We start from the raw sequence: 27,777 nt of genomic DNA, 5'->3' as shown, positions 1-27,777 counted from the left end.
ACCAAGTGACAGGTTCTAGAACATTGGGAATGCCCATTTCCTTCCAAAAGCTAAGACTTGGGCATTTACTGGGTGAGGACCCTAGCGTAAGGTTCTCCCAGAAGGCACTTCTGCCCGCCCTGCACATGCATTTCATGTCTGCTTCTCCTGCACATCATTGCTACATCCTGACCCTCATAGTTGACACAATTTAGGTTCTAATTAGGGTCCTTAAAAGAATAACACCAGCACTTACATTTGCTCAGAACTTTACCATTTAAAGAAGACTCCTACCTGCACAGGTTCTACAGAGATACTGTTGGCCGCATATAACAGAAAACCTGACTCAGGTTGGCTGAACAGTAATGCAAATGTATTATCTGCCTTCAGAAGAGGTTGGGGATGAGGTGAGCAGCTCCAGCTATGATTAATTCAGCATCTCCACAATGCCATCGAGGACCCAGTCACTCTCGGTTCTTTCTCCCTGCCATCCCCTGCAGGTTGGCATTGGTCTTTAGGTACATCCCTTCATGCTTGTGAGAAGCTTGTGAGATGCTGCTGCAGCTCCCAGCATCACACTCTCACATAGCAGTGTCCAGAAGTAGGAAGCAAGATGTCCCTTTTTGGTGTAACTTTTTAGGAGCGAGAGGAACTTTTCCAGAAGCCCCAGTAGGCTTTCTGCCTTCTGGCCAGAATGGCATCATGTGGCCTCTCCTGACCCACCACTGGCTAGCTTGGACTGAGAGCCTTTTACTCTCTAGGCTGCACTGTCCTGCAGGACCTGACACCCCAGCCTGGGTTCTGCTAGCAAGGAAGGAGCAGAGGGGATGGGTACTTGGATAGGCAATGTCTGCCTCTGGCCTCATAGTGCCTTGGGAGGCAGGGCACAGGCTTGTACTAATTTTCGGTGGGAAGTTGCCAAGAGGGTGGGTGTCTGGCCCAAGGTCACACAGATACAGCAGAGCAGAGTCAGCTCTTGACCTCTGACTGTATCTCCTGCTCTATCCTAGTATGTCCTTCTGGTAATATGTCCTAGGGCACACAGCCAGGGCAGGAAGCAAGACCCCAGCCTGGCCACCCAGGGGTAGGGCTCCCAAAGCAAGGTGGGGAATGACCATGCTCCTCCCAGACACCCCTGACAGGTGGAGAAATCCTTTCTAAGAAACACAGACATTACTTTGTTAATAAAATTCTGCCAATTAACCTTAGGTCCATGCCCCACCCTCCTTGCATTTATTCCCTGCCCTCCTTGCATTTATGCCCCACCCTCCCTGCATCCATGCCCCACCTGCACTGGCCTGGAATCCTTTTCAGCTCTGGCTGCAGCAAGCAGGACAGTGTAAATTGTCCCCCGTTACATTAACATCTGACCAAGCAGTCATTAAGAGAGTCACAATCAATTTTTCCAGAATGATTGCTATAGCACAGGGAACTTAATGGAATCACGCAGTCATTTGAAAAGGAAGATGGGGGGAAGGGTGGTGGTAGCAAAAGGAGGAAGGTTGCCCCTCCCATGGCGACTGCCAAGCGCCGGATGGGATCTCATGGTATTCTGACTGGTTAATCACCCAGCAGAATGGAGACTGAGGCTTATTAGGCAAATGAAACATGATGGATGTTTTATTTCAACAGTGGAATTGGGAGGGGAGGCAGGCAGGGTCTTGCAGCGAATGCTGGGTAAGCCTGGTCAGGAGGAGCCAGGTTCTGGCATGCGGGCAAGTGGGGACGGCCACTGGGGGACCCCAACATGTAAGAAAAACAGGTTTAGGGAGTTGTTTGAAGCAGGAATTGCAGGCTTAACCGACCACAGGAACAGCTTTCTTCTATTAAACTGGAAACCTGTCCAAAATTACCTTGTGCCCACTGAGACCATGTCCCCAGAAGGCAAGACCTAAAGCAGATTGGGGCCAACACACACTTTCTGTGTCCCCAGGGAATGTGGGGCTCTTTACTCTGCAGAAGGTAGCACCTGCTGGAGGGGTATAGCAGAAGGAAGGGCAGCTGTGGGCTGCAGTGAGCTGGGTGGACAAGGGGCACGGGTGCTGTGGCCATGGTCTCTCTAGTCTCGCTCTCCCTGGAGCCTAGGAGGAAGCTATAACTCCAAGGCTTTGCAGAGAGGAGGCTCAGCAGTAGCTCGCAAGATCCTGTTCTGGGCACTGGGGAATTCCTCATAGGTGACTGGAGGAGCCCATTTTCCCACGCTCGGGGGAAGGTGGCAGGAAGTCCCTGGGAAAAAGAAGTTGGTTAGTTCAGCTCCAGCTGTCCTTGAGTGCTACAGGCCCTGGGTCCCCTCACCAAATCTGCCCCCAAGACCCTGCCAAGTACAGTGGCTATATGATGTAGAATTGTTATTACCCTCATTCACAGGGATGATGAAACTCAGGCTCAAGCAGGTCAGGGACTGGCTTAGGGTCCGATTGTAAGTGGGCTTGGGCAGAGTCAGAAACGAGCCCAACTCAGCTTGACTCCGTCTTGGGCGCAGATGGCAGGGCACCTTGGGAGGCTCCTAGGGGAACAGTTCTCATCGAGTTCACCGTTTTTTCTCCAAGTCTTCTTGCGGAGCTGCTTGCCCATCCAAGAGGATTCCATGTCTTTTGCTCATGGCTGCCGTCATTCATTCAGTGGACCTTCACTGGCAAAGGGGCAGTGTGTTTAGGTCTCTGAGGGACAACACTGAACCAGACACAGGCTCTCGGGAGCCTTGGGGATCTGACCACCAAGGAGGCCTATAGAGGGGGCCACTGTCAGGTCTGCAGTCAGAGGTCAGGACTTGAGTCTGGGCCCTGCTGTGTACCTGCCATGGCATCCGGGACATGTTCTTTAACTCCTCCAAGCCTAGGTTCCTCTATCTATAGAATGGGAATAAAGGGCATTTACTTTTCAGGATTATTGGAAGAATTGAAAGAGAGAGCTCAGGACAATAATAACTTATTGAAATTCCTTGAGACCAGAAGTATTTCAGGATTTAGAATACTTTTTGGATTTCAGAAATGGAATATGGTGGATATGCCACAATTTTGTCACCCCAGCATGATCTGGGACAGTGCCCTGTAATCAAACTCACTAACACTTCTGCAGGGAAACTAATGAATATTCACAGTCCATGGGATAAATAAAGACTTAAAATAGTTGCCAAATGAATTTTCAAAAAGCTCTCTGTGTTCAGAGTGTTTGGGATTTCAGGATTGTGGATAAAGGCTCTGGATAGTAATGATAATAGTAGTGACTATTTGCTGAGCATTTACTGATTTACATGCATTTGCTCATTGAATCCTCACAGCAACTCCATGAGAGCAGAGACTGTCATTACCCCTGTTTTGTAGCAGAGGCTGAGGGCCTACAGAGGTTAATTCACTTGCCTGTAATCACACAGTTGCTCAGTAGCAGAGCTGAGATTGGACCTAGGCAGTCAGGCTTCAGCATCTGTGTCTTTGTTCAGGTTAGAAATTCCGGATGATGGTGGGGCTGCTGGCAGGACCTCAGAGAGCACCTAGCTAGCCTTCCTGATGCAACAGAGTGCGACGAGGAAGTGTGACTCTCCAAGTCCCCTGCCTTCTTTGCACCAGAGCCTGGGAATAGAGCCATGTTCCTAGGCTCCCAATCTAATGTGCTATCACACACGCGCACACACACACACACACACACACACACACACAACCTCTCAGCCTCCACATCCCCAGCACTACCAGAAGCCAGAAAAACATGCTTGGCCAGACTGAGGTGCTGGGAAGGAAAGCCTGACATTCACAGAACTCAGCCTCCTTCTGCCTCTTCCTCCCCCTGAGTGACACCCCCTCCTCTCCTGAGGCCCTCAGCACCCTCCTTCTGAGCGAGGGGGCAGTAGCTTCATGGGGATGTCCCTGGGCAGTAGAGCCCTCTTGGGTATGCACTCAATTATAAATACACAGATTGAGGCTAGGGAAGGCCCCAGAACACTAGACTTGGAGTCAGATAGGTCTGGATTTCAATTTCTGCTTCTTTTCTCATGGGGCAAATGGTCTTCAACAAGTGATTCCAGCTCCCTGAGGCCAGCAAAATAACAGGTACTTGGTAGTTAACACGAGACCTGATGGGTGCCCAAGGACAGCTTCCCTCCAGACTTCAGGTGGAGTGAGACTGGCTGGCCTAGACCAGGGCCACGGCTCCTGTGGCTCCCCTAGTTCACGGCAGCCCACTGCCCTGCTGAAGAGATGAGCACCCCCGGCATGGCAGGGCTCCCTTCTGTGGAGGAAATAGCTCCATGAGGAAGGGCTTCCTGGGAAAACGGAAGTGTGCAGTGTCCCCAGACTGCTTTAATTCTTGCCATGTGGAGACATGGATGTGGTGGCCACTGTCATTTTCTTCATCCACAAGCTTTTTTCGCAGGACCTCTCAGGCAACTGACCAACTGGTGCTCCCCCGAAAGCTGAGCGGCTGGGCCTTGGGGCCACTCCACCCACATTCTCTCATGGGATGGGGGACACTCAGGGCGTGAAACCCTGGGAAGTGGGGTTCTAGTCTTCCATCTGTCAAGAGAAAGATCACTCCCCAGCAGGATGATGTGACTCATGGCACAGATTCATGAGTCAGGAACCTGAATCTGAACTTTAATCCCGCCATTTCTAGTTTTGCGACCCTGTTTATCTCTCTGAACCTTCATTTCTTCATCAGTAAAATGAGGATGATAATATCTGTTACTTCAAAGGGCTGTTGTGAGCATTAAACAAGGTAGCTAATTCACACAAGGATTAGCTGAGCCCATGGCTCAGCTAAGTGCTTTCAGGGGAGTCTGGAGCAGACAGACATGGCCCTGGCCTCACAGGCCTTACAGTCTGGTAGGTGAGTTGATGATCAATGTGGAAAATAAAACAAAATATAAGGTCTTGGCTTAAACAATAGTTCTTATCATCCTCCTTTGAGTATGGCTATGCTTAATTAACATGAACGTGTTAAAGCATTAATATGTGTCAGTATTTATTATTTATTTGTGGGCTACTAAGAGACATGTAAATAGAGAGATTTTATGTAAATAAACATAATGCATATGTATAGATGCATAGCCTCAGTGGACCCTCATAAAGATTCTATGTAGCAGGTATTTTCCCCATTCCTCAGGTAAGGAGAGCAAGGCTTAGGAAGGTGAAGGGATTCGCCTGTGGCTCCACAGCAAGGAAGGGGTGGAAGAGAGCCTTGAATCTGAGTTAGTGTGCTCCAAGGACCCGTGTTCTTATTCACAGGGTCACTGCCTCCCTGTTAGCTCAGAGGCCATGGGGTATGTGAAATGGCTTCTTGCAAATTATAAGGGCCAGGCAAGTATAAGGGATTATTATGGCTCGGTTCCCTGCATCACATCTGGTCCCTTGAACATGGGCAACTGAGCCTAGGATGGGAGCCAGGGAGACAAGGACATGGGGGTTCCAGAGGAGGAATTGGCTCCCCTTACCATTTGGGGGACACTTGGTGAGTAGAGGTGGCATGCCCCTGGTTGATGCTTCTTTGGGGTTTCTTGGAGCTGCTCAGCCCAAGGGAACCATCTCTGGAGAGCTTATATTGTCCTCGAGAGGACCGTTCGCGGGTCACTGTCTCCATTGTGCAAGGCCAGCGCCATTCCAGAGAATCCCCTAAGCCCTGGATCTGCCATCTGGGAGGCCTGGGCTTTAGTGACAGACATACTTGGTCCTGAATCCCAGCTCAGTGTTTTGTAATTGTGTGACCTGAGGCAAGCCATCCAAACTCTCAGAGGCTCCACTTCCTTATCTGCAAGGTAGGGAAAAAGTCCTGTCTGCAGAGCTGTCTTCAGAATTGAAGAGAATGTCTGCAAAGCACCTAGGATGGTGCTGGCACAGAATTGACCCTCCATAGATGGTAGGAGATGAAGAAGAGGGGCCCAGTGGGCACCGGCAGAGAGAAGTCATGGCTGGTAATGCCTATCCGTGCTGCAAGAAGCAGGATGACATTGAATCCAGTCAATTAGGAGAATTTCCCATAAAAATGTAATTCTTCTGTAAGATAATAGTGCAAAGTGAAATAGGTGAAGCATTTTTAAACTGTAAATTAATGATCTATATTTACAGCCATAATAATAATAATAGCTACCAATTACAGAATACGGAAGGCCAAATCTGGGCCAGGAGCTAAACACGTTGCAAGCTCCCCGATTTCTGAGATAAAGATGCTTTGCTGCATTTTGCAGGCCAGGAGACCGGGGTTCAGCAAGGCCAGTGGTCTGCCCAGCACCCCACAGACACTGGGTGGCAAAGCTACAGCTTCTCACTCCTGTGTCATCCTCTCTCTTGTGTTCAGGCCTTTTTAAATACACTTAGAGCAAATGTAAAGAAAAAATCAGAACAAGAGCCACCTCTCTTTCAGTGTATCTGTCTCCGATTCGAGGTTAAATGGAATTTAATCTTCCCTCTCCAGATTTTATGTTTCCTGGTGCCAGCTCTGCTTCCAGGCCAGGAACACCTTATGAGCCAGGCATACTCTCAGGCACCTGTCTGCAGCCCTTTGACAAAGGCAATTAAAGCCCCCCACGTTTTTCTCCTGCATCTTTGCATGGTGAGAAACTGAGAACCCAGGCCTCACATCTGTTCCCCTCAAGACTTCACTGTCCTCAGAGCCAGTCTGCTCTCAGGGAACCCTTTGGAGCCTTCTCTAAAGTGACCCCCACTGCTACTGACTCCTCTTCAGGGTTAGAAACAGACAAGATGCGGCCGGGCACGGTGGCTCAAGCCTGTAATCCCAGCACTTTGGGAGGCCGAGACGGGCGGATCACGAGGTCAGGAGATCGAGACCATCCTGGCTAACACGGTGAAACCCCGTCTCTACTAAATATACAAAAAATTAGCCGGGCGATGTGGCGGGCGTCTGTAGTCCCAGCTACTCGGGAGGCTGAGGCAGGAGAATGGCGTAAACCCGGGAGGTGGAGCTTGCAGTGAGCCGAGATCGTGCCACTGCACTCCAGCCTGGGTGACAGAGCAAGACTCCGTCTCAATAAAAAAAAAAAAAAAGAAGAAACAGACAAGATGCTGCAGTCTGGAGTGTAGTTGAATTAGTGAGCACTGGAGTCAGGCTACCACGTTCAAACCCTGACTTGGCAGTTACTGTGTGGCCTTGGGAGAGGCACTCAACCTCTCATTTATAAAATGAGGTTGATGATAGTATCACCTACCTTCTAGGATTTTTGTGAGATTAAACAAATTAACACACGCAAAACACTTAGAGCACTGTCTAGCACTTAGTAACTACTCAAGAGCTATTAGCTACTACGTTATTTTCTTTTTTTATTTTTTTTGAGGCGGAGTCTCGCTCTGTCGCCCAGGCTGGAGTGCAGTGGCCAGATCTCGGCTCACTGCAAGCTCCGCCTCCCGGGTTTTACGCCATTCTCCTGCCTCAGCCTCCCGAGTAGCTGGGACTACAGGCGCCCACCACCTCGCCCGGCTAGTTTTTGTATTTTTTAGTAGAGACGGGGTTTCACTGTGTTAGCCAGGATGGTCTCGATCTCCTGACCTCGTGATCCGCCCGTCTCGGCCTCCCAAAGTGCTGGGATTACAGGCTTGAGCCACCGCGCCCGGCTACTACTGTTATTTTCTATGCCCTAAATGTTCATTTCTCATCCATGGCCATAATGATTTCTGCTCAATAATAAAGATAAGAAGCAGGATAGCTTTCATTTAGAAAGCTGTACACAGCAATAAACTCTTTCAATGCACCAGTTCCTAAAAGTGCAAAGCACAGTGATCGGCCCATAGTAGGTGCTCAGTAAATGTCACGATCCCTAAGCACCCAAATCACCCAAATTACTTTTTTACTCAGTTAGCTTTTAATCCCTCTTTGTCTTTTAAGCATATATATATATGCTTATATATAGACAGGGTCTCTAATACATGTCTAATATGTTGCCCAGGCTGATCTTGAATTCCTATGCTCAAGGACCCTCTCCTGCCTCAGCCTTCCAAAATGCTGTGATTATAGGCTTGACTAACCTTTCTCAGACTAATTGTAATTCAAATTGCCCTCAACAGTGTGCTTCTTAAAGAAAACAAATTTTTTTCCTGTGTGTATTAAAATGGACAGAATCATTTTACAGGTCACTCAATGATGGACTGCCATCTTCCAGGGTTGCCTTTCTTTGTGGTACCTCCCCTTGCCATTATTCCAAACCTCAATGCTCACATGCCCCATATCCAGCCAGCCCCCAAATCCTGTTGATTTTCCTTAAATGGCTCTCTTTCCCAGGCCTTGCTCATGGTTCCTGTTCAGCATTTTTGTTACTCCTGAACTGTGACAGTTCCCTCTAGATCCTCCCCTTCCCAGCCAACCCCATGTCATAAATCTCCCCTTTCTAGGGATCCATCATGGGCGACCCCTCTGCTGCCCCACCCTGTTTCTGGCCCTGTCAGGCTGTCTTTCCAACACAACCTTATTCTGGGCAGCTTTTCTTGCTTGCCCAGCTCAGTTGAAAACTCTTGAAGGAGACATCACATTGTAGGTACTCCATGGATTTTCCAGTACATTCACATCTAACATAGGGTGAGCACAAAAAGAGGCCTGCAACACACACTTCCCGGTGACCAATGGAGTGGTTGGAGCCGTGCTTTCAAATCCAGTTGAGCTGGCCCTGTTTTTAGTTTGAGAAATATTCTGGGGCCTGATTTGCCAGTCTGAGTAACTAGGTGTGGCACCAAGTGTCGGCCGCTAATTACTTTTAACCATTATTAATAGGTCTGCACTAATTATCTCTTGCACATAGGCAAGATTTTACAGATGAGAGAGGGAGGGAGAGGAGGAGGAAAGGGATGTGCCCAAGGCTACAAGGTAAATGGATTGTCAGCATGGGGGCTAGAACCCAGGGATTTGGGGTCCTAGGTCAGGGGATACCCCCTGCCTCCAGGTAGGGGTGGGGTGGAGAGGGTTGGTTTGGGGGCTGCAGGGCTGGGACCAGGGAGAACAGCTTTGCGCAGGTTGGTGAAGCTAACATCTTGCCTTCCCCCTCTCCCCACTCCCGGAATGCAATCTACCGAAACCTCTTATTAAAAGTATTCTGGGGGTGATAAAAGTGTCACTAAAGATTTGTTCATTTTCTAAACTGTCATTAAAAAGAAATTTATGGTCAGGGGAAATATAGGCAGTGGAGGATGGAGGGTGGGCAGGGAGAGAGGGAGGATGATTTAAAATCAGTCCCTTAATAAATTAAAGATGCTCACTTGCAAGAGGGGCTTGGAAAAGGAAATTGCTAGAAAGTCACGGCTTTCTCCATTCCAGCTGGCCGGTGTCCTCCTCCTGTACTCTTCATCTCAACTACATTCCCATTCACATCCACCCTCCCCTCCTGACCAATCCACAGGGAAAATGCTTCCTCCGTGCAGGCCCACCCCATCTCCTGTCCTCCTCCAGGAAGGCCTCCAGCTCCCGTCCCCAAGGCTTCCGCAGCCCCATTGTCTGAATATTAAATAGACTACGTCTCACCCCCACTATACTGTAAGATCTTTGAAGGCAGGCGTCCTGCCTCGAACTATTGCATGAATCTTAATCAAGGAAGGTGAAGTGATCTCATTCCTTTAAATTAGGAAATGTTAACCGAGAAAAGGGAATGAAGAACCCAAGGAGTTCTGTCCTCATTTCACAGGCGAGGAGCCTGAAGCTCAGAGGGGAAATGGAGCTCACCCCAGGTCACAGGGGAGCTGCCAGAACCCGCCTCTCCTGGGGTCCAGCTGTGTGCCCGAGAGCTTACACTCAGGGTCCAACCGTGCCCTCCCCACTCACTAGCTTGGGGGACCTTGAGAAAGTCACCAAGCCTCCTGTGCCTCGGGCACCAGAGTTGTTGTGGGTGTCAGCTGTGATACTGTTGGTGCTTTGCTCAGTGATATTTTTATTTTACATCACCTTGTCATTGGCATCATGATGGCAGGAAGGAAGGCAGTGCAGCGCGAAGCTGTCAGGGCTTCAGCCTTTTGCCTGGACCCTCTACACCTGCTCAGCAATGGTCCAAGCATTCACTAAGTGCCAAGTCCCAGGCTAGGCTTGGGAGATACAGAGACCAGCAGGCATGGCCGCAGCCTTAGAGACACTCCATTCTGGTGGGGAAACTACTGCTGGGAGTGTGGGAGTCCCTGATGGCTTGGCTCTCACTCCTTCTGGCTGGGTGGTGGGTTCACATTTCTCCCCCCACTGGACTTTGAGTGGTCCTGCATCTGGCTTTGGCCAAGCAGGACCAGCCCAGAAGGAGGCCTCTGGGGAAAGGAAGAGGGTGTGCCTGGCAGGGGTGGGAACAAGGGCGTGGGGAGCTCAGCAGGTGCTGATCACTGAGAAAGGGAAGTGAGAGAGCAGGTTCAGGCCAGTGGGGATGAGGCTCTCAGGTCTGAGCCAGGCCCTCAAGGTGGAATAACCCCGCCTCTCCCTAACGCAGGTGCTCAACTCTTGTCCTGAGTGAGATTTAGGAAGAGAGGCTGGAGGCAGGCGGCAGCATGTGACAAAAGGCTGAGAGCTGAGCCTACCTCAGACCCACTCTGCTACCTCCACAAGCTGCCTGCCTGGGCCTCCTTCTCCCGTCGGGTAGGCACAATGCTGTCCTCCGCTTCCTACCCTCCAAACTGAGGATCAGCTGAAGGCGGTCAAGGAATGAGCACTCTCTGAACGAAAATAGCACATTTCAGAACCTCATGGAAGCTTTTTAGTGCACATGCCGTGAGGCCTGGGTGGGGAGGGGAGGGAAGAGGAAAGGCAAGAGAATTTGACATCTAGATAGAAAGAGGGAACAGAGAACTTTTGTGCATGGCATTTAGAACACAAACACTGCATTACTGAACCATGAGGCTGCAATGCAGACAAAAGAAGCCTGGAGAAATCACTGGGAGCCATGGTCCCAGGGGGCTTCTTGGAGGAGGGGAAGGCTGGTTTGGCCTTCGCAGGTTTGGTGCACACACGTAGAGGAGAGAAAGGAAGGCACAGGCCGCAGCGGGAGGGCTTGGGACCATGGGGGCCCTGCAGGCCTGGCCAGGCCATGAGCAGAGTAGGGGTTGGGGGGCTTCCAGTCTCTAAGGGGCCTGAGGACCCAGGTCTCCGTAGCCCTCCTGACCCCCAGGGAGCCCCTCCAGCCTGTTTGGTGGGTTGTTTGCCAGTCTCTGCCCGGGAGCCTTGGCCTTCCATCTAGATATCAGGCCAGCCTCCACATGGAGGCAAAGGACGGTAGATCAAGGATGGGCTGACGGCCGGGGGGTGGCCTCAGTGGAAAGTTCTGCCTGCACAACAGCACAGTGATACCTCCGGGGCCAGCCTTGTCCTGCTGCGCTCAGGCTTTCTCCCAGCCTGGCTCGGCTTCTGCTTCACTCCGACACTCTATTTTTATGCCTCGATACCTCACTTTGCATCTGTGGCTCCCTGTTTTGCTCTCTCTCTCTCTCCACCTCTCTCTCTCTCTCTCTCCCCCTCCCTCCCTCTCTCTCTTTCATCTCTCTTCTCCACCTCACTCTGAACACCTATGTCTGGTTCGCTGTGTCTTGCTTTCCCTGTGTGTCTCTCTCCATCTCTGTCCCTCTCTCTCTCCCTCTCTCTCAGGACCTCCTGACTTGCTCTGTGTGACTCTGCCCATCTGTGACCCTCCCTCTGTACTACAGCACTAGCTGACAGTTGCTGAGATTCCAGGCTGGAGAAGTTTTTCGGGTTCCAGGTAGACCTCCTGGAGACTTCAGCCTGCAGGGACTACGGCTCCTTTTGCTTTAATCTGGGGAGAATCTGATGTTGGCTTCTTTGACCTCCTCTTCCTTTGATCTTTATCTTTGAAAACCTGTGTTGTTAGAATGCGATTGACTTCAGATGTTCTCATCCTCCCCAGAAACCTGAGGGAACACAGTGCAGGGGTCTGGCTGGGTGATCCCCCAACATCCCATGGGCAAAGATCCTTCAAGGGCCCTGGGCTTCAGGCTGGACACCTCCAGCAGGCTAAGCGAGAGGCTGTTCATGAAGCCTGCAAGCTCTCATACAGTGGAGAGTCATGTGGTACATGGGAACACCCGGGGCATCAGCAGACTGACCTTCCTGGGTTCTAACCCCAGCCCTGCCATTGCTGCCTGAGTGACTTGGGACAGGTCATAAGTCTGAGTTTCTGTTTTCTCTTCTGGGGTTTCCATTTTCTCATCTCATGGGGGTAAAACTGCGCATGAGAACTTGATGCACTGATACGTGAAAGTGCCCCATGGATTACTTAGTATGTAGTCAGTGCTCCAAAATGTTCCGTTTCCTCTACCTTTCTCGTTCCTCTCTCTAAGACTTAATTCAAGTCCAGGCTTCACTGGAGCAACAGAACATCCCTATAATAATTACAAGGCCTTGCTCATCATTCCTGCTTAGTAGGGCACAAAGACATTGATAGATACACCACTCTCACACCACATCTTGTGCATGACCAGCATGTGGCTATTTTTACAGCATCTCCAGGCCTTATCAGCCCTCCAGCTCTCCACCCGCATTCATTCACTGAGGCATCAGGTCACAGCAGGACCCACAGAGTGTAAATGACAAGCACAAAACCAACAATTACAATAAAGTAACCAACTTATACAGCGCCTTCGTGTCTGCGAAGTCTTCCTCCAGACAGACTTTGTTGCTTTTCAGGAGACTCCTCAAGAGGTTACAGATAAGAAGCCAGACCCCCCAACAGTGACCTAGCAAATCAGGGACAGAGCTAGGACTCAAGCCCTGGTCTTCTGACTCTCAGACTAGCCCAACATGTGTCACCAGGAGGCTTCAAGACAGCCTTTAGAGACTGCAGCTCAGCTGGTGTGTGCTGGGGCCTGTGAATCTGCATTTTAGTAAGCTCTCAAGAATTCTCATGTGGGTGGTCTCCTCCAATCTGAGAAACATCCCGCCCCAACATGTGGAGGAAAGAAAATGATTCTTGATCAGTTCTCTCCCTAAAGCGGCAGCAGAGTTTTGGCTGGTGGTGATGCAACTCTGCCCCTTGCTGTGGGCAATTAGGGTCAAGAGTTGATTAGACAAGCTGGAGGAAGACTGGCTGGGCCTGGAAATGTGAGTTCTGTATCTGGTGCTGGAGTGCCTCTCTGTAATTCACTCTATGGGGCTCCTTCCTGGATGAGGAAAAAAATTGGGGGTCACTGGTTCTCAACCTCGGCTGCACATCAAAGTCACCTAGGGGCTTTAAAAAATATTGGTGTCTGGAAGCAGCCTGTAGAGACTGTGATGCAATGGCTCTGGGGTGTGGTCTGAGCATGTGGGATTTTCAGAAGCTCCCAGAGGATTCTAAGTGGAGTCATGTTTGAGGATCACTGAACCAGGACACTGAGGTCAGTTCTACAAAATTCCAGCCTGTGACTGAGAGCAGATGTGACACAAGAAATGTTGTCTTCATATGTCTGTGTGTCTCTGGGTATAAGTGTGTCCCTGCTTGTGCCTGTGAATGTGCCTGTGTGTATGTGTGTGTGTGTCTGCATGTGTTGTCTGTGTGTGTTTCTGTGAATGCACTTGTGCATGTGAGTCTGTGTGTGTGACAGAGAGACCTGGAGGGCAGGGCAGAGGGGATAGGAGGGGCTATAGAGGTGAAGGGCTCTCTGGGGACACGAGCACCCTCTTTTTACAGATAGAGCTCAGAGAGGGTAAATGACCAAGCCTGGACCCTAGGCCTCCACAGCACCATATTCACAACCCAAGGTCTAAGATAAGAGGCAGAAAGGAAAATCAGAGCTGGTGTATGGCTCCAGGTTTTGCTGGCTGACATTAATGTTTTGTTTGTTTGTTTTTGAGATGGAGTCTCACTCTGTTGCCAAGGCTGGAGTGCAGTGGTGTGATATTGGCTCACTGCAACCTCCGCCTCCCACGTTCAAGCAATTCTCCTGCCTCAGCCTCCTGAGTAGAGCCACCACGCCCTGCTAATTTTTGTATTTTTAGTAGAGACGGGGTTTCACCAGAGACAGTTGGCCAGGCTGGTCTCAAACTCCTGACCTCCAGTGATCCACCTGCCTTGACCTCCCAAAGTGTTGGGATTATAGGCATGAGCCACCGTGTTTGGCTGACACGAACTTTTGCTTTGCTTCTTTTTTTTTTTTTTTTTTTTTTTTTTTTTGAGACGGAGTCTTGCTCTGCCGCCCAGGCTGGAGTGCAGTGGCCGGGTCTCAGCTCACTGCAAGCTCCGCCTCCTGGGTTTACGCCATTCTCCTGCCTCAGCCTCCCGAGCAGCTGGGACTACAGGCGCCCGCCATGTCGCCTGGCTAGTTTTTTTTGTATTTTTAGTAGAGACGGGGTTTCACCGTGTTAGCCAGGATGGTCTCGATCTCCTGACCTCGTGATCCGCCCGTCTCGGCCTCCCAAAGTGCTGGGATTACAGGCTTGAGCCACCGCGCCCGGCCTGCTTTGCTTCTTTACCTGTTGCAAAATGCTGGGCTCAAGCCAGTTCAGCCAGATGTGCTGCCATGAGAGGGCTGGGCCAACCTCTCTGAGAACCACCAGCTCCCTGAAGCTGCTCCCCAACGAGTAAACCCTGCTTTCTCCCCCACAAATATTTCATGCATACAGGCTATGCCAGTGTGAGAGAGCCAAGTCCAGGCCCCTCACCAGGGAGCAAACATTCCAAGTGACACTCCAACATCTTGAGGTTGAAGGCTTTTGGACAGAGTGCTTGCCCCAATGCTAACTAGAGAAAGCCCCTGGGGAACTGAAAGTGCTCAGGACTGGGGCTGAAGAACCTTCCTCTTACCAGCTCTGTGATCTTAGGCACTGGCAAGCCCTGCTTTCTGCATCTGGCAGATGGGCATGCAACACCTGCCCAGCCTCCTGAACAGGGGAGCTGGAGGCACAAGCAGGGGAATGCAGGTGAAGGCACTCAGTAAATTAGGCAGGATCCACTTGTGCAAGAGGTTATTTCCAGGCATGACCTGAGGACTGCCCCAGCAACTCTCCAGCCCAGATGTCCTCCTCAACTGCCTGCTGATCCCTGCCATTTTTATCCTTAGATCTAGCCTCTGGGTTAAGGATATTCAGAAGATTCTGCTGATTTACAACCAAGGATTCTGACAGAAGCAGAGGCAGGGGTGAAGGTACACTTCGCACCATTCACGATGCTAGTGTGACTTGTAAGCAGGTCAGCTTCAGGAGGTGGCACAAGCTAGGAGGGAGGAGGCTCCTGCAGGGATGGACCCAGAGGGCCTTTCCTGGAAAGGCCAAGGGAGAGGGCCGCTGGTTGCTCTGAGGCTTCCTGGGCAGAGAGGGTGAGCTGCTGGCTTAAGTGCCCTAGGGACCTGGGAGTGACTGGTGGGGAAAAGAGGCTTGGGAAGCCAGACGGGACCCAGGAAGACCATACCAGCTTGATTTACCACAGCCTGGCCCAGCGTCAAGGACTTGGGGCCTGGAACCTGGCAGATCGAGCTCTGCACATCTGTGTGGCATATTTCTGAACCTCTCTAAATATCATTTTGTCATTTATAAAATGGAGATAAGAACAATTCCTTTTGGGAGCCTTTTATATACACGGAAGCAGACTAGCTATTATCATTACTTACAGTTTCACTGAGACCTTAGCACAGGCAGAGTGTGTGTGTGTGTGTGTTCTGCCCCCATCTGAGTATTCACCCCATCTTTGCTGTATTATCTCTCTCCAGACTGAATGGAATGCAGTAGAAAGGAGAAGAGTCAGGAGTCAGAAGACCTGGATTCAAATTCTGCCTTTGTACTGGATGAAGAACTGTAGACAAGTCCTCATTGTCACTCAGAGCCTCACATATAAGGACAATAGATGGGATGATAATCACTACACCATGAGGTTGCTGTGAGAATTATATAAAATAATATATCAACAATAATAGCCCATGTTTGCCCCACGCTTACCAGTGTGCCAGGCACCATTAAGGGCTTCACATGCATAATTTCAACCACTACAACCTTTTAATTATCCCTACTTCTGTAGATGTCCCTACTTCTATAGATGAGAAAACTAAGGCTCAGAGAGGTTAAGCAATGTGGCCAAAGGTCACATAGCTTGTATGTGGCAGACCATGAGTCTGAATCCAAATGGTGACTACTTCACTACTTTACGAGGCACAGGATCCCAGCACATCCAAGTTGGAAGATACCTTAAAAGCACACCAGGTCAAACCAGCTGTTGACTGCTGAGGAGCCTGAGAGCCCTGCTCCCATATTGCGTCACAAATCAAATCTCCTTTTCACCCTGACCTGCATCGTAACTTCCCAGATGATTCTCTGCATCTGAAGGCCTTCACCAGCCACATGGCATCCATAGAGCAAGTATGGTTCCATTCAGAGGAGGGCATTGACACCCAAAGAAGTCACGTAATCTGCCCAGGACCACACAGCAAGTCTGAGACTGAGCTGGGAGTCCAGCCTCCTCCTGCAGGCTTTTTTGCTGCAAAGCCTTGTATTACATGTACTTGGTGGGGCTGGGGGCATTTGATGCTGGAGAGAGGGCAGTGTTTCTGAGATCTCTGTGTGTCCTTAAAAGCATCTAGGTATGACCCTTGATGCCTTGTGATCTAGATTCTGATGAGACGTGGGCAATCATTTCTCCTCTTCTCCCTGAGACCCAGCCCAATGTGGAGTTTGTATCCAGTACAGCTGCATTCCTGCTGTGCCCATCCCAGTGTCAGCTACAGCCTGGGTGGCCCATGGAGTGGCTCACACTGCTGGTTGTCTACTCAAGAGTCATTCAGATTTTTGTATCAATGTGATATCAGCATGCCCAGCCTCAAGTGATGAAATGTGATGGGTCTAAATCCATCATGATAATCCGTTTCCTCTTTGACGGGCTTGTGAGTTGCTGAATGACACAGTTCCAATTAACAAGATGGGAAGGAAGTAAATGGGAAGGAACCTCCAGGAAAGATTTTCCTCCCGAATGAAGACACATGTGAGAAAAGAACCCTGGGCCCTCTCTCTCCCACTCCCCCTTCCTTCCTGCTGGTGATGCTTTTGGAAAGGATATAATGCCTGGAACCAAGGTGACTGCCTTGTGAGCATGGGGCAGCACCTGCTGAGGATGTCACAGCAGGAGGACAGAGAGAAGCTGGGCCCTCGCTGACATTGTTGAGTTGCTGCACCAGCCTTGGAACCACCTGTCTTGTCAACTAAGATCACATATATATGTACAGGTTATGCCATTATCTGTTTGGTATTTTTACTTGCAGCCAGCATGTCCTAACCCATAAAAGGGATAATAAAGGAACTGGGCATGGTGGCTCACACCTGTAATCCCAGCACTTTGGGAGGCCAACAGAGGGTGTATCATCTGAAGTCAGGAGTTCAAGACCAGCCTGGAAAACATACCAAAACCTGTCTCTACTAAAAATACAAAAATTAGCTGGGTGTGGTGGTGGGCACCTATAATCTCAGCTACTTGGGAGGCTGAGGCAGGAGAATCACTTAAATCCAGGAGGTGGAGGTTGCAGTAAGCCAAAATTACACCACTATACTCCAGCCTGGATGACAGAGTGAGACTCTGTCTCAATAATAATAATAATAATAATAATAATAATAGTAGTAATAAAGGGATCTACTTTATGAAGTCAACACTCTGATATCTGTTTTACATTTAAAAAAGCTAAGTTTTGGAGAGGACACTGTGATGCAGGGCAGGTGAGCCTCACAGAGCAGGGATATTCTGGGCACACTGCCTACCGGGTAGCCCTCCTCTGCAAGTAGCAGTACCTCTGCTGCTGCTGTCCACTGCCACATGGATTTTAAAATGCTGTCTAACACCCCAGCTCACCTTTGAATTCTTTCCTGGGCAAAGCCAAGAACCCTCCTGGGCTAAGCCCCAATTTTGGGGCTCGCCTGCTCTGCCTCAACTCAACTTTCCCACTTTATACACCCCTCCCTGGCTAGTAGAGACAAAGGGATTTAGACCTCATTCCATCTGACTCTCAGGTCTGTGTGCCAAACCACCACACAGAGAGGGCTGGCTCCTGCTGTAAGGATATCAGATAAAAAGCTGATTTCTCCTCCTCTCCTAGATCTGTCTCTAAATTACCGTATTTCCAAGTGTCCAGTGAACATCCTTGTTGGAAAACGTCCTGTCAGACAGATGATGTGTTTCAGAGTTGAGAAAAAATAGAGATGAATGGATGGGGTCTGTGTAGGATGAAATGAGTCCTGCCGTCAAAGCCTTGTGCTAGCTTTAGGGATCCAGGACACTCACCTGGGAAGAAGCAGTGAAAAACACCAAGAAGAACACATTTTCCACTCTCTCCTGTCTGGATCCTTCAAGGTTAGTTCAAGTGACCTTTCTCCCAAGAAGTCTGCCCTGACTGTGCCGAACAGAACTGGGCTCCTAGGGCATATATTTGCACACTTCTTATAATGGGCAGATTTTTAAAGTGATTTATGTGCCTATGTACCCCTTCTCATAACTGAGTGTGAGCTCCTGGGAGGTCAGACTGTGTCTTAGGGCCAGCACAGTTCTGAGTATCAAGTAGGACTGATGCAGGGCATCACTGGGGCTTAGCTCATGAAGGTTCTTGTCTTCACCCAGGAAAGAATTCAAGGGCAAGTGGGTGGTGGGATGGAAGAAAACAGCTTTCTTGAAGCAGCAGTGTTACGCTCACATAGGCAGAGAGTAGCAGCTCAGGGCAGTTCTGCAGTCATATATATACCTACTTTTAATTGTATGTAGATTAAAGGGTGGTCAATGCAGAAATTTCAAAGGGTATTTCTGAGTCATCAGGTCATTGCTATGGGAAGGGGTGGTAACTCCTGGGTGTTGCCATGGCAATGGTAAACTGACATGACACACTGGTTGGAAAGCTTATGAAAGCTGCTTCCACCTGATCTCTCTCTTAGCTAGTCCTCAATTTGGTCCAGTGTCTGAGCCCTGCCTCTGGAGACAAGTCCCACCTCCTACCTCAGCAGTGCAGGAAATGCTTTCTGGTTTAACATGACAACATTCAGTGCTAACCACACACTCTGTAAAGGCAGCTCCCTCAGGTTGGGTTCATCCCCTATTGTGACACACAACCCCAGGGCTCAACACAAATCCTTGTCCACCAAAGGGAGCTTCTTCCATCAAAATGTGGGGTGTTTATTACGAGACACGCCTAGAAGCACAGTGGTCACGTAAACCTCGGGGAACCCAAGACATCAAACAGTCATCACAAAAGACAGCCGAGAAGCTTGGTCTTGGCTGAGGTCCAGGCAAGAGTGAGAGGCGGAGGGAGCAGTGAGGGGTGGGGTGGGGGGTACTGGTGGGGGGTGGCGATTCCCTGAGAGGAGCCCAGTAGGAATCAAATGTGTGGACCTACGGGACAGCTAGGGCTGGCTTCAGAGAGCACCAGGCACCGTAGAAATGGCAGCTTCACAGCTTCCTTCCTTGCTTCCACCAGGCACTGCTGCCTTGGCCCAGGCCTGCGGAATGTTCCAGAAGCTGGCAATGCCCTTTGTCTGGGCCTTACCCTTCCCTGGAACACAATGGCTTGTTCTTGAAGGGCTCAGGGTTTGTGATTCCTCAAGTAAGCCAAAGAATCAACAGCTTCCGGGGGCTGCCCCTCAGCAGCTCCTATCCATGGTTATTTTTAGTCGCATTTAATTTGGCAGCTAGGAGCACTTTTGATTTCACAATGATTAGTTAGAGCTTGTGTGTGCGCTGTTTTTCTTCTTACCACCCGCCTGTCTCCCCCAAGGGGACAGGGTGTTGTTTTGACTTTTATGTGTTACAATAAAAACTTTCATTGTAGCAAAATGTTTGCTCGTCAAAATTAGCTTGGTTAATTCCAAAGAATTGTTTCATCTTGGCTCCACAGACACCGGGGATCTTTTTTACAAGAGGAATTGGCCACCAGCCAGCTATCTCCGGGACAATTCCTCTATAGTGTTCATCCCCCTGGAATTTACCTTTAAAGAGGAAAGACCTCCCTTCGCTTTCCAGAGGAAAGTCGAATGCGTCCTCGGGTTCATGTGCTCCACAGTAGGACAGGGAAAGCCGGCGATGAGTGTGAATTTGGTTGTGTTGATTTTAGAATCACAGGCCTGAAGGAAATCCCCACAAAGAAAAAGATACATGTGAGGATGTACACAGACACAGCTCACACAAGCACACACCCACAGGTGTCACACTCATGGCACGAATACACACACGTTCACAAACACACAGACCCACCAGGGCAGAGCAGCTGACTCTGCACACACAGGAAGAGAGAGATGCAGAGGCCTGAGCTCCACAGCAGTCCAGGTAGAAACGCTTGAGCCACCTCACCTGCATTTGCAGGGCTCAGCAGGCAAGCCCAGCCTCACCCCTCTGAGACCTGCCCACGTAAGCAAGGGTTGGGGCACCACCTCCAAACAGTCTCAGTTATCCTGGGGCCTGGGCTCAGTGCTCCCTTGCATGACCGACCTCCCACTCCTCGAGGAAGCTGGCACTCCTGAGCCCAAACCCAGGCCAAGCTGACCCCTCTGACAGCTCTACCGCATGCCGCCACCACTCCCTTGACACAAGCTGAGATCGTTGTTAAACAAGAAGGCACAGGAAACTCACAGATGTCCATGACAGTCGGCAGACCAACGTTAAGTGGAGTCGTTGCACAAACTGTTGGGGAGGCTCAGATGAGAGGCTCACCACAGCAGGGATGGAGGGACAGGCAAAAGCCACATAGAGTTGGAAAGTTGTCTGACCTGCGTCTACACCTCTGGGACAAAAAGGGGTTGGGGGAGATATCATTGACAGACAGACTCGCTGGTAACACCGCTCCTTCTCTCCCCTGTGCCTCTCCACACCCCATCACAACTCTCCTTACTTGGAGAAAAGGGACAGTCAACATCTAAACATCTAAAGGGGAAATTGGTCTCTAGACCATATAAGCATTCCCTAAATTTTTATCAGGTGCCTACCCTGGGCCAGGAACTGGAGATATAACAGAGTACAAAAGACATGCCCTGTGGGCACTGGTAGGGGAGAGAAGCAACCAAGGGCTACAGAGCAACATGCAGCACTGACCAAGGTGATGAAGAAGAAACACACCGCCCACCCCACGGGGTGACGGCAAGTGGTGAAGAAATAGGCCCATCATGCAGGAAGTCTGGAGGCAGCAAAGGGATTGGGGAAAGGAAGGATGTGAGTGGGAGCCGAGCGGGTGTCTGGGAAGGGCAATTCCAAGCCAGCCGATCAGAGCTGATGAAGTTCCAAGGCTGGGCAGGCTGGGTAGGCTTTAGGAAGTCGATGTGGCAGTGCTGAGAGAGCGGAGAGGAGAGCGGAGTGGGAGCAATGAGCCTGGAGAAGTAGCCGGAGGCCAGGTCTTGTAAGGCTTCATGGACATGGTGAGGGCTTTCGAGGTCAGCCTTCATCTCTAAGCACCAGAAAACAGGCAGCCTGGTGGCAGCTTGCAAAACTGTGACCCACTCTTCAGCTGCTGGTGCTCTTCAATCTAGAGGTTTCCGTGGCCAGGACTTTCAGTTCCCTGGCTTAGAGACTAAGCCCTCCTTCTTAGTCCCTGTTAGGGAAGGGACATGCAGAAGCTGCTGGAAAACTCTTCCTTCCCTGCTGTGTGCCAGCCAGGGTTGAGGACTGTGGCAAGGACCTGGCCTCAGAACCCAGCTGAGTAGAGGGGCAAGAGCAAGCTGTGGATGGAGTCCTGTGTACGGCTTCCCTTGCCCAACTGTGTGGCCTTGAGTAACTCACTTGCCCTCTCTGAGTCTCAGGTTCCATCGTTGTCAAATAGAGATACTCCACTACAGAGCCACAAGGGTCAAATGAGCAGCAGAAGTCATTGTAAAATGTGAGAATCCCTCACATCTGGAAGTTTTTACTTTAAAATGGTTTCTCCCCTGCAGGCTCAGGACGGGATGCTGGCTGCTGTGTAGGGAAAGCAGAAGGTTTCTCTGATGAGGGACCTGTGCCTCCCTCCCCTGCCCCAGCCCCCATGTTCCCTGCTCGACAACTAAGTGGTTTCAACTAAAGGCTGAGGCCAACTTAGAGATCCTGCACAGCCCTTCTGGTATCCAGTTTCTCACCCGAGATTTCTGCCCAGGTGTGGGTTTCTTGTTCCTTCCAGACCCAGAGCCACAGCCCAAAGAGCAAACCAGCTGTGCTCCTTGACTGGCAGCTGGAAGAGCCCTAAGGAGCCCAGGTCCAGCCTATATCCAGGATTCAGAAACGGGAAGATAAGGCCACCAGGGTTCTTCCCATGTCCCCCAGTAGCCGATAGCCTGATTGCAGCTTTGGGGCAGGCTTCCTCTCTCCATTCCTTAATTAGTTTTTTAAAAAGTCAATGAGTCTTAAAATTGATGCTGCTAAATCACTTCATTTTTAGATCCTAAGGATGTGTATCAATGGGTAAGTGGGTAAAATATAAGAAAACATGAGGGGATGCTGAGGGAATAACTAATACAGATAATCAAGGAATTCTGCAGACCTAAAATTCATTACCCCTCAAAAAGACAAGACTTGGCTGGAGAGCGAGCTAGAGTGTAGGGACAGTCACACCTGGGGACTTGTGGCTGGGCACATGAGCAGGAATCTGCTTCTAAAGAGTGCTGGGGAGTGGGACAGGGGCCCACCAGGCTCTGGGCATCCAACCTGATACCTTTCAGTCTCCTGCCTTCATTCTGAACCACCTGAGCTCCACCTGGTGCTTCTCCACTCACAACTCCACCAGCCTTTCCTGGAAGCGCTGGCCGCTCAGAGGAGCAGCAAGGTTCAGGGAAGGCAAGGCAACACAAAACCGTGAATCTGCCTGGGCCCCATGCCTGACGTGGCATAAGCCCCTGCTGAGCAAAGACAATACACTGAGAAGCCAAATCCCCAGCAAGAGATCAGGAGTCCTCACCTTCCCTTCCCTGCCCAGCTGCTGTCCCCAGACCCTGCACTGGGCACTGGAGGTACAAGATGAACAAGACCCCATCTCTGCCTGAATTCAAGAAGGTCAGTGTCCCTCTCTGAAAACCAAGTGTCTGGACCCCAGTGGCTGGAGAGAGAAGAGGACTGCATCATGGGGGAGGGAGGGATGACAGAGGGAGGCTGGCCTTCCCAATCCCTGAAGGATTTGAGGTTCTTTTCTCATAACCAGGAGGTCCTTCAGGGCCCTGTGGATGAGCCTCAGACAAAGCACCTGCCTCCATGTTTTCTCCTCTTCATTATTTACTAAGCAGTTATGTGCCAGACAGTGTGCCAAGTGCTTTACACATATGAATTCATCGAATTCCCCCAATAATTCCATGGGATAGGTGTTATTGTGTATCCATCTCTATTGGACAGGTGAGGAAGATGGAGCACAGAGAGGTGAAGTAACTGGCTCAAGGTCACACAGCTATTAGATGCTGGAACTATACTAGACACAGCAGCCAGGTCCAGGGCTGCACTCTCACCGACTGTGGTAATGGCTTCTCTAACAGCGATGACATGAATAGCACAGGTGACCACAAAGTGTCAGTGTTGGGAATCTTCCTAACATGCCTTTTGCTCTATTTTATACTTGAGAAGTTAAGCCACTAGTATAATAATCCTTAATATTCATTGATTCATTTGTAGGTGCCAAGAACTGCTCAAAATACTTTAAATACTTTAACTAACTTGATCCTCACACCAACTCCATGGGGTGGACACTATTATTACCTCTATTTTACAAAGGAAGAAACTGAGGCACAGAGGGGTTAGGCATCTTTATCAGTCAAGAGTTTTCCAGAGAAACACAGAACCAATAGGATAGATTGATTGTTTGATAAATAGATAGATTGATTATAGGAACTGACTCACGCCATTACGGAAGCTAAGAAGTCCCACTATCTGTCATCCGCAAGCTAGAGAACCAGGAAGACTGGCGACGTAATTCAGTCTGAGTCCAAGTCCAAAGGCCTAAGAGTGGGTGGGTGGGGTGGGGATGGGGGCCTAAGTTCTCTTCCGAGGCCCAAGGCCTGAGAACCAGGAGTGCCAATGTCCACAGGCAGGAGAAGATGAATGTCCCAGCTCCAACAGAAAATAAATTCTCCCTCTCCCCTGCCTTTTCATTCTATTCAGGCCCTCAGTGGAGTGGATGGTACCTACCTGCACTGGTAAGGGTGGTCTTCTCACTTACTTGATTGATTCAAATGCTGATCTCTTCTGGAAACAGCCTCACAGATACACGCGGACATAGTTTTACCAGCTATCTGGGCATTCCGTAGCCCAGTCAAGCTGACACATAAAATCAACCATCACAGCACCTGGGTGATGCCCCAGGTGATCACTGGCAAAGCTACCATTTGAACCCAGGCAGTCTGGCTCTAGAATCTGTGTTCACAGCCACTCCACTCCACTGCCTATAAATGTGGAAAGTTAGTGAAGAGAAGAGTCACAGCTCAAAGCCAGGTCTGTAGACTACCTGTGCCTGAGCTTAGCCATTATGCCGTGATACCTGCTCTGCCCTATCTGTGACACTTTCCCAGGTTAGGGATTCCAAGCAGAACCCCAAGCCTCTAGTTCTCTACCTGCCAAGGCAGCGAGTCCATTCTTCCTGGGCTTCTCTTCCTCCAAACAGGCTAGAAGCCTTTCAGGGTTTCTCCCACCTGCCTTGCTTACCTGGGCCTGCGCTGTCCTGAAGCTTACCTGTCCTCCTAGCCTTCCGGTCAGATATGAGTTCCCGCTAGACCCCTGGGTTGTGAATCTCTGACTGTGGAGCCATCCATAGTTCATTTGGGGAGTTCTGGACCCTTTCCCAGGTTTGTGCCCATAGACAGAATCCGAGCTCTCTTTTCTTGGTCTGGCTCCTAAAATCAGGAGCCCTTTTCTACTGACAAGGGTCTGGCTTTGCCTCTCTTCTGAAGCTTCTGGGCCACTTTTTCCCTTGTCCTACCCCTGCTTTACTTCACCCACCAGTTTCTCCTATGGTCACATAATCAGGCTGAACCATGGTGCCCTGGTCACTCCTCACCCTCCTGAGTGAAGCTGTGGGTGGCATCAAGCCCACTGGGAAAGAGGCCACGTCAAATGGCAGCAGCTGTGGCAGCTGCCTCCTGTACCTCATCCTGCGCAGCTGGGCCCAGGTCAGCCTGACCCAGAGTGGTACTGTGGCTTAGCTGAGCACTTGACGGCCAAGGGTATCCTGGCAGAGTCAGACAAGAGGAGGCTTCCCCAGCATCCTCTAGAGGCAGCACAAAGGAGGGGCCAGACAGATGGCACTCTCCAGGCCTCAGATCCTGCTCCATGATCTTGGGCATGACCTAATCTATGTACCAGTTTCATCTTCTGAAAAATGGGGGACATGATAAACACCTCCAGGGCAGCTGTGAAGATGAAGCTCTGACTGCTTGGCAGAAGGTGAAAGGACTCTTGAGGTCTCTTTCAGCTCCACCAGCTAAGCATTCTGTGAAAACCAGGGAGGGAGTCTGTGGTCAGGCTGCATAATGTAGGCATCACATTTCCTGAAAAACCAAAAGATAAGAGGTCACTTACCATTGCCATTTGCGACACTCTTCAAGAGGAAGCTCTAACTTCATCCAAAAATACCTCTGTGCAGGAGTCAGGGTGCCACTGCAGAGCCTGCCCTGGAGTTAAGCATTGTCCTGTCTAGGCATCTCATTTGAAAAGAAATGTATCCTGTCTTAGGAGAGGCAGCAACACAGCAATGGGGGCACCTATGTGGGAGAGAGGCACAGGACTGAAAGTCAGGATAAAGCACAAAGGGGGCTGAGCTCAACTTGGAAGACAAACCTCACCAACTCCCATGGCAGCTGAGGGCCAGCTTGGGGTGGTCACACACCTAAGTTCCTCGTCCTTCCTATGGCAGTACTTGACTGTTCACAAAGCCCCTTTTGACTTATGCACTCCTCAAACTTTGTAACCCTAGGAGATAGCTTTATTTAGGCCCACTTCACAGATGAGGACACTCAGAACCAGACAAACTGACTCCCCTGTTGTCAACAGTGTATTAGGGGCAGATCCAGGTCTTGGACACAGCTCTGACTCCAAGCCCAATACTCTGCCCCCTACACTGCTCACTGCCTGGATCTACCAAGAAGAAGCTGTGTCCAGCTGCCCAATCCCAGTGCCACTGCATCCCCTATGGGGAAAACTTGAAGGAGTCCAAAGGTAGTAGGCCAGCAATCACGTGTCTACAGCACAACTACTTAGGATTCTTCAGGTCCAGTTAGAGGCCTACATCCAAAATTCTGGGTGCCAATGACAGAAATAAAAACTGCAGTGAGTGGTCAAGCTCCAGCCACCTCCTTTTCCCTCTGTCTTTCCCTTTGGGAGACCTCAGATAGTTTCCAAGAGAAGAGTAATGAATGAACACCTTCTAAGACAGTGGATTACGCCAGGCTGTCAGGATAACACTGACAGCAGAGATAGAGGAAGAGCCCATAATGAAGTCAACCAAGTCACTAGAAAAGATACAGGGACATAGGAGACTGCCAGCCTCACCCCAATCAGGGGTCCTCCTTGGCTCATGGGAATGGCCACCTTTTTCTTCCTCCCTCCTTTCTGTATTGCTGGCCTATGCTGAACACCCTACAGCAGAACCTATACCCCACACCCTATGTACTCCTGACACCCTACAGCAGAAGCCCCAGAGGCTGGGGGCCAGCATGCTGTGTCTAGGGTATGGGGACTGAAGGAAAGGTAAGACCTCCGCAGAGTAGACCTGCTCCCCAGCCCTGGAGAAAGCAGCAGCAGCTCCGGAGGGCAGGCCTGATGCTGGGGATGGAAGGAGGTGACTAGCCAAGCACTACAACCTGACATCTTCTGGGCGAGCAGTGGCTTATATGAGCTCCCTGCATTGTGGGTCTATCTGTGGCATCCATCTGTAAGAGGAGGGTCTTAGTCTCTAGGAGTTGCACAGCTTTGTGATCTTCCTAAGGCAAAAGAGAAGAATCCCTCCCCTTCAGGTTAAAGGCCTTGCCTTGCCAGCGAAGTCCAGACGGACAAGTCCAGTACCGGGCAGTGCACAGTGGAGAGGGCAACCACTATGCTGCAGGGATTAGTGATGTCGTGGGTATGGCCACACATGTGTGGGGTGTGTCTGCAGGGGTGATGCATGGGGATAGGTCAACTGTCCGGGGAAACCCCTAAGTGTGTCAAAGAATGGGGCTGTATGTGTCTCATTCATCCCCCAGTGCCAACCACAATGCATAGGAAGCATTAGGCTGCACCATCACCTAGCTGTGTGACCCTGGGCAAGTTACTTACCCTCTCTTGCTTCAGATTCCTCTTCTGTAAAATGCAGCTGGTGCTGGGGTTGTGGGGAGGATTTGATGAGACAGTGAGAGGGCCCAATATGCTTTCCTTACCAATGTCCCTTGTGCCCACAGAGCATCAGGAAACATGGAGCCTGGCACCTGGGGTCCTGCTGGGGGAGAAGGGACTTTTGATCCTAGAAACCAGAACCATCGTCAAAAGAGAAGGCCAAAGGCACTGGAAACCTGAAACCTGGAGAATGCTGTTTACTGAGAACACTTCACAAAAGTCATCATTGTTTTCTCTGAGAAGCATTTCTCTAAAGGGCCCTTGAAATACCTTACCAAGAAATACTCCAAGAAGAACAATCATTGCAACTTCCTTGGAGAGCTGCCTCAAACAAGGAGACTCACAAATCACCTTCCATCTGGATGCGGAGAGGTGAAGGTGGGTCTGAGGCAGAGGACTAAGTTGACTTCTGCTGGAGAGCTTGGCTTTAAAAACGCAGGATTGAAGGCATCTATTTATAAATGGCTTTTACTTTGTTGGTGTCAAAAAGGACTGTACTCTGTCACCAAAGAAAATAAACAGCACAGAAGCATTAAGCCTAACACATACTAAGTGCTCAATAAATGCCACGTATAATCACAATTATTTGTGCATTATAAAATATTACTATTATTTATAGACATAAATATTTATATATAAGTATACATAATATGTGT

General features: G+C 50.1%; 1 long non-coding RNA gene across 1 annotated transcript; it reads right to left on the bottom strand.

Moving 5' to 3' along the window:
• Positions 1 to 1,597: 1,597 nt before the first annotated feature.
• Positions 1,598 to 27,669, bottom strand: LOC117070424. Its single transcript, XR_004431909.1, has 3 exons — positions 19,804 to 27,669; positions 2,335 to 2,828; positions 1,598 to 2,205 (listed from the first exon to the last, which is right to left on the bottom strand). It is a non-coding gene; the product is annotated as an uncharacterized LOC117070424 (long non-coding RNA).
• Between the last annotated feature and the right edge of the window lie 108 nt (positions 27,670 to 27,777).

The sequence above is a fragment of the Trachypithecus francoisi genome, unplaced genomic scaffold (genome assembly GCF_009764315.1).
Source record: "Trachypithecus francoisi isolate TF-2019V2 unplaced genomic scaffold, Tfra_2.0 Lachesis_group3, whole genome shotgun sequence".
Taxonomy (NCBI): Eukaryota; Metazoa; Chordata; class Mammalia; order Primates; family Cercopithecidae; genus Trachypithecus; species Trachypithecus francoisi.
This window is presented reverse-complemented; position numbering and strand designations above follow the sequence as displayed.